Source organism: Mustela nigripes, chromosome 1 (genome assembly GCF_022355385.1).
Source record: "Mustela nigripes isolate SB6536 chromosome 1, MUSNIG.SB6536, whole genome shotgun sequence".
NCBI classification, from domain to species: Eukaryota; Metazoa; Chordata; class Mammalia; order Carnivora; family Mustelidae; genus Mustela; species Mustela nigripes.
The window spans coordinates 101,799,801-101,806,989 of record NC_081557.1 but is presented as its reverse complement, the minus strand read 5'-3'; the positions used below and the strand labels follow the sequence as shown (position 1 = coordinate 101,806,989).

The window sequence follows — 7,189 nt, the reverse complement described above, 5'->3', positions numbered from 1 at the left end:
TAACGTGATGTTAAGGACTTAGTTAAAAATCCTGCATCCGTGGAATAGCAGACTCAATATTTGGACCAGATAGACTAGATACAGAGTCTGAACTCTAATCTACAGAATTCAGGGGCATGCCAGTAAGTGTTCTAACAAGCACTCCTCAGGCAGGGAGGTTGCTGGGGGCCTTTACTGGTAGCTGGTGCTGATTTCATGAAATAGTGCCACGTGGTAACGGTAGCTTAACTGTGTTTTGCAGTATTTACTTCAGATTGCTCCCCCACACACACATGCAGCTGAAGACCTCCCATGCTCTCCCCCTTAGGCCTGCCCTCACCAGGGACAGCCTCTCTCACTGGTCATTGTTTGCACTGAACCCCTTAGGTATGTACCTTACAGAATGTGTAGTGTCCTGTACTCACGTCCTGTATTTTCCTGTTAGGGTGGAAATATCAGGATCAGATCTCTGGGTGTTATTTAGAAGTGTAACCATGTGGAATAACGAGCTCACTGGACCCAGACTTCTCAGGGTGCGCTGTGGTGTGCTAGCATCTGGGAAACAGTGTTGTCCCTAGCTGTTACATTTGCACATCTTCCAGCTCAAGACGGCCCAGCGTGGAGGGGTGAGGCCATGCAAGAAAGTGGAGATCCTGACGGCACCCTTTTTTCGTCTGTGGCTACTTTGCACTTTTCCGTGCTCCTGCTCGTGCAGGATAAGCAGGGAGCCCCCCTTACACCACTTTCCGGCCTTCACCCTGCTCACTACGCCAGAGGTTCATTAATTACTTGCACTGTATTAACCAGAGTCCCCTTGCCCTGTTGGCTTTTGCAGACGGGAGAGGCCATTAGGCGAAGACGGGGCGGGAAGGAAGCGTTCAGGGTGTTTGTTCCCCCCCCCCCCCCCCCGTCCCCCTGCCGGACCATGGCCTGGGGCTGCACTGGGCCATCCCCTTCCTCCACGGTCGGTTCTGGTGGTTTCAGTTCTGCACTCAGCCCGGACGGGAAGCAGGTGAGCGGGTGATCATCTGAAGAAGCACGAGGAAGCTCCGCGAGGGCGGAGAGCGAGGAGCCTTTACGACGTCACAGAGCCGTGGCGCGTGCTGACGTCATCGCGCGGAGCCGTGTTCCTGTCTCACACGGTGCCCTGACGGGTGAGCGCGGCGGTGAAGGTAGGGTGAGCGGGAGTCGGGTCCCCGCCGCTGCGTCCTGGCGCTGTGCTGTCCCGCTTGCTCCCAGTTACCGTTCCGAGGGGTTCATCTCTGCTTTACGCTGGCTGCGGCCTGCGTTTGCGCGCGGAGCGACGAGCCCTGTAGGACCCCTCGGAGCTCGTCCTCACCTGCCGGTGCCGACCTCTCGGGCTCAGGAGCCACTCCTCGCCTCGCCTTCTTGGCAGGGACTTCTCGCTCGAGCAGCTCGTGCAGCGTCTCTGTCTCCGCCGGGCGGCCTCCAGCCTCGTCCGCGCCCTCCCCGCCGGCCTCTGCGTCCCTCAGTGTGCAGGAACTCAGACCGGGAGCAGCGCGGGGAAACTGCCTCCGGGGGGTTCTGGGTGGGCCGGCGCTTCTCTTGGACGGAGAGACTCGTAGCTTCCTTGCGGATGGGAATGGACATCCGGGACTCGACGTTTGCTCACGTTCTCACGAGTGCGTGCTGGTTGGGCGCGCTGAGGGCTGTGACGTGGCGTCACTGGCCGTGGTGGGGTTACAGAGCCTGGGCGGGTCGGGGAGGCGGCTGTTTTGGACATGCACACGGGAAGCAGGAGGGATTGAAAGCAAGGGCGAGGTTAGGGCGAGTCGTGGAAAACTTCAGGCAGCATTGGGGGGGGAATCTTCTGTTTTGTGGCGGCAGAAGCAGCTCCTCCTGTCCGAGGGACGTGGTCTTACCCCCGCTGCCCCAGGCCCCCAACACAGAAGGTTTCAAGGACTTCCCCTAAGACAGTTCTGTCATGAGGGATAACAGCGATGCTCGGGATGCAGGACAGTCACCCATATTTATTTCCTGGAACGTGACAGGCTGCCGGCACCCCCAAACAATAAAGGATCGGGGCCAAGGGAAGGTGCCTGTGCAGAAGAGTTGCAGGAGATCACTTCACACTGGGAGGAGTCTGGGGAGCAAGTGTGGGACTGGGTTCTAGGACTGTTAAACCAAGAGGGATGATCTAAGGTGCACCAGACATTGACATAGATGTACTCCCACAGGAAATGTGCGAACCTGGGGATGGTGGCAGTAGTGACTGGATGACTGCCTCCAGTTGAGGAGGTTGAAGTGTCAGAACCTCCCTGGCCTGCTATGAAGGTAAGACTCCGAAGTCGGAGGGAGATGGGAATGTGGATCTTTTCCCACACATCTGCTCCTTTACCATAAACCAGGTGGCTTACAGGAGTGGACGCATACTCTTTCACAGTTCTGGAGGCCAGAAATCCAAAAATTGACTTCTCTGGACTGAGACGAAGGGGTTAGCAGAGCTGTCCTTCCTCTGGAGACTCAGGGCTCCAGGGACAGTCTGCTCCTCGCCTCGGGTAGCTCTGTGTGCCTGCCATCTTCCCTTGGCTTGAGTCCACATCCCTCCAGCCTGTCTCCATGGACGCACTACCACCTCTTTTGTCAAATCTCCCTTTGCCTCTCTTTTAGAAGGATACTTGGGATTCCATTGAGGGCTCAGCCAGATAATCCAGGATTCAAAATCCTTACATAAATCCGAAGGATGGGACCCAGATCCCAGGTATTAGGATTTGATTTCTCTGATGGCCATTATCCAGCCTCCTACAAGACGTCCTTTAATAGGGAAATGGTTATCGGTGCCAGCTGCGTACCATGGGATTCTAACCAATGAGCGATGAAAAGGAACACACTACTGATACACATTACAACCTGAACGAATCTCCAGAGAATGATGCGGACGGGGAAAAAGCAAATCCTGGAAGGTTGCGTGCCATATGATTCTATGTGTATAACATTCTTGAGATGACAATATTCGAGAAATGGCGAGCAGACAAGCAAGAGCCAGGTGGGAAGGTGGTGGGGATGGCCGTTGTCAGAGGACTTCCGGGATCCCAGTGGAGATGTCGATGTTGTTTCTTGAGTGTGTCACTATCAAAGTCCTGACGGTGACAGAGTTCTGTGGGCAGAGAGGATGGAGGATTCTGCAGTGTTTGGCAGCCCCACTCTCAGCAACCTCACACCTGCCCACCTACAGCTGTTCGCACAGCTCTGGCTTGGGTCCTGTCCCTGCAGTGCAGCCTTGTGCTAACCGCAGCAGTGGTAAGCCACCTCCGCCCTCTCTCCCTCGGCAGAAGCATGGCTCCAGCCGTTCCCCCCTTTTTTCTGATGGGGGCCATCCTCTGTGGTAGGTCGCTGTTTCGCCTGCCTGAGGGAAACGGTGAACTTCCACCTGCCACCACCCTTGTACTCATTTTACCTTGTAGCACTGTTTGCACCTGGTGCCTGCGGATCCTTTCGTCATCCTCTCTTAAATCCGAGTCTGGGCAGGGATGCTCTCCCGCTTGCTTACCCTTAAGAGGGGCTTCTTCCCTTGTTTATGAATGATATCATAAAGCTCACAGTGACGTCTCATGCTCTGATTTAACTCATTGACACCATTTTACAGACATGGTAATTATTCCTTTTCTTTTTTAAAAGATTTTATTTCTCTATTTGACAGACTGCAAGCAGAGGGAGAAGCAGACAGATGCCCCACTGAGCAGGGAGCCCAACACAGGACTTGATCCCAGGACACTGAGATCATGACCTGAGCCCGAGGCAGACACTTACCAGAAGGAGCCACCCAGGTGCCCCTATTCCCTTCTTGAAAAGACACTTTTTCCCCCACGTGGCTGGAAGGACGTGGCTGGTTACTCTCTCCTCCTCCCACGCCCAGGGCCATGGCTTACCGACATCTCTATTGCTTCCTCCTCATCTTCATAAATTGTAGGAGAGACCCAGTCTTGGTCCTGGCACCTTGTCTGACTTCCAGCCATACCTATTCCTGTAAGAGCTCAGCTCTGACTTCTCACCTAGGCCTGCTGGGGCCTCCAAGGCTGGGTTGGTCTTTTGCCCACAGCTCTTAATGTCTCCAGACTCACAACTCCACTAGCGTACTGCACACGTCCTCCCCATCCTCTGGAGCCCGTTCCCCCCCCCCCCACCCCACCCCAATCTCCTCTCCTCTCAGCAGACCCTTGTTCCCTCTGCAGCAGTCACTGTGCCCCCTCCTTGTTCTCTGAGCATGCTGGGCACACTCCCGCTTCAGGGCTTTGCACTCATGTCACCTCTGTCTGGAATATTCTCCCACATAGCCACGACTCCTCATTCCCATCCTGCCTTTGCTCAGACATCACCTGATGAGCAGGGCCTTTCCCAACTACAATATCTGACTGAAAATGGCTCTTTGACCTACCCCAACAGCTGACCTCGCTTCCCAGATTTCATTTCTCCTTGGTACTTCGCATCCCCCATTTTCTTCCTTGCTTCCTGTCTGTCTGGTGCTGCGGTCCCTGCCAGGCTATAGGCGTCCTGGCGTTCAAGGACCACACCAGCTCCGTTCACTGCTCTGTCCCTGGCGTCCTGCAACTGTGCCTGGCTCATTGGAAGGTTCAGAAACCATTTGCTGAGGGAGTCGATGTTGGGATTTTGTATTCATTTGCAGGGCAGCCATAATAAAGTCCTGTGGACTGGGTGACTTCAGCAACAGTTTATTTTCTCACAGCTTAGATCGAGGTGTGGGCAGGGTGGAGTTCTGGCTTGGGGACCACCTCCTTCTTGCCCCTCACACGTTCTTCCTTCTGTGTGCCGGTGCCTACTCTTCTCTCGGAAGGACGCCGCTTATTTTGGATTCAAACCACCCCAGTGACTCATTTGACCTTCACCACGCCTGTTAGGATCGATATCCAAACACAGTCACCAGGGCAGCTAGGATTTCAACGTATGAGTTTTGTGGGCATATTCATTCCATAACAGGTTTCTCTGTGGTACCTATGTAGGCACTTCTCAGATGTGTTTTTTTCTGCTTCCTTTGCCCCCCGTTATGTGCCCATCCAGTGCTAATCCCATTTGCTCTTATCCCAAGTTGTAACTATACTCTATGTAACAGTGCTTGTCTCTTCCCTCTACCTCCAGGTTCTCAGTTCCTGGCCTTGTGCTAACACTTGAATTACAAGGGAGCCTGGGTGGCTCAGTCATTAAGCATCTGCCTTTGGCGCAGGTCATTTCTGGGGTCCTGGGATCGAGCCCTGCATTAGGGTCCTTGCTCAGCGGGAAGCCTGCTTCTCCCTCTCCCCCTGCGGTGTTCCCTCTCTCACTGTCTCTTTCTCAAATAACAAATAAAATCCTAAAAATAAAAAGCGAAAAAACAAAAAACAAAAGCACTTGAATTACATTCTTAGCTTGAACATCAGGACCTCCCTCTAAGCTAAGTATGATTCCTCTCGTTTTAAGAATATAAAACCTGAGGCTCAAAAGAGAGTAAGTCATGTTTCTGAGGTCACAGGCCTAGTAAATGGGGTCATTCTGGTTTTAACTTGGCTCTCTTGGGCTCAAAAGCCCACTTCCTTTCCTGCCACACAGTCTTCCACCTTATATCTTAGACGCAGTAGTACCTTTAAAGTTGGTGTCACATTTCAGGAAATGGGAGTAAATTTAGAATCTGAGTAATTATACCCACAGGTTGAATTTGAATCTCCTGTCTTTTTTTTTTTTTTTTTTTAACTGCTGCAGTTTCTGTTATCCTTAATGATTATCTAAATTTATTCTTTCCTTTACAAAATTTAGCAACTAAGAATACTAAGAAAGTTTGTTTCCTATTTAAGAGGTCAGAATTATACAATGAATTCATAATGTCAAGGCAATAGCTGTTATTTTATTCTAAAATATAGAGGAAAAGGTCATTGCTTTTGTTATAAGGGTTTAATACGTGTTCTTGATAACATGCCAGAGCTCTCAGTGAAAAACCATCGTAGGCTTTGAAAGTCAGTTATTTATAGTTAGGAGAATATCGTTCTCTATTTCAGTGCAGCTGAAAACAGAAATTTAAAATTCTTCTCCACAGATACTTGTATTTTAGAATGAGCTTTGCTTGGAAAAGTATATCATGTTTGCATTAAAAAGTTTATTTCCACTGCATACAAGTTGTGCAGTCATTAAATCGACAGGGACATGGGTGTCAGTTCTTTTCGTCTTGATCTGCAGATGGCAATACGACCGGTCCCCATGTGGCTCCTCAGACCTGATGAGCTCCAGTCTTCACTTGGTTCTTCCAGACCACTGCTCTGAGCTCATGGATGTTGATTGAGTGACCACTTCGGGGTTGTTTTAAACTGACATCAGGGCACAAAGATGGCTTTTAAGTTGTGTATGAGGAAGCTGTTGGTTCTCTCTTTCTGCATCTGCATTGCTCCTAAACATAGAAGACCAGACCCTCTTAGCCAAACAAATTTTGTTCAAAGCAAATGCAGCTTACGAAGGAGCTAAAGGCTTAGATAATAAATCAATACTTTTGGAGTCTGATGTTGATTTAGGGACTTAAAATCAGTCTAGGATAAACCTGTAGACCGTAACATAACTGTAATGACAGATAACTAACACAGAGAAACAGCCTGAATCTTCTAAGCATAAACTACTGTTGGTTCCTTAGAAACCCCTCATATGTTAAGTTGACCATTAAGTTGAATGAAAGCATTTATCTTATAGTTATGTGGAAGAGATGAGCATACTATCTTAGCTAGTAAGGTTTGGTATATATCTTTGTTGTAGACCTATTTTTCTTTAGTGATCAAAGAATTAATTTGAGGTCTATCTTTTATTCGGGTATTCAGGGTTAAGATAAGTAACCTGAAGGAAATTAATTAAGACCACTTTAGAACTGAGCTAGACTAGAAAAGCCAGATCCTAGAGTCATGATAAAGATGGTTTAAAACTTCCTTTTCATCAGTAAAAAAGAGGACAATTCCTGGATGGCAGTCATCGTGTGGAAAAGAGTTTCTGGGGTTCCCTCCAAAAATGGCATGTGATTTTTTTTTTTTTTTTTTTAATTTCTAATTTTTTATTTTTTTTATAAACATATATTTTTATCCCCAGGGGTACAGGTCTGTGAATCACCAGGTTTACACACTTCACAGCACTCACCAAAGCACATACCCTCCCCAATGTCCATAATCCCACCCCCTTCTCCCAAACCCCCTCCCCCCAGCAACCCTCAGTTTGTTTTGTGAGATTA

At 49.7% G+C, this 7,189-nt stretch overlaps 1 long non-coding RNA gene across 1 annotated transcript in view; it reads left to right on the top strand.

Moving 5' to 3' along the window:
- The first annotated feature begins 968 nt into the window (after window positions 1-968).
- LOC132013194 (uncharacterized) overlaps window positions 969-7,189 on the top strand; it is an 82,919-nt gene continuing 76,698 nt past the window's right edge. Inside the window, exons 1-3 of the long non-coding RNA XR_009402911.1 lie at window positions 969-1,133; window positions 1,376-1,622; window positions 2,178-2,274. This is a non-coding gene — a long non-coding RNA (uncharacterized LOC132013194). The remainder of the gene's footprint in view (window positions 1,134-1,375; window positions 1,623-2,177; window positions 2,275-7,189) is intronic.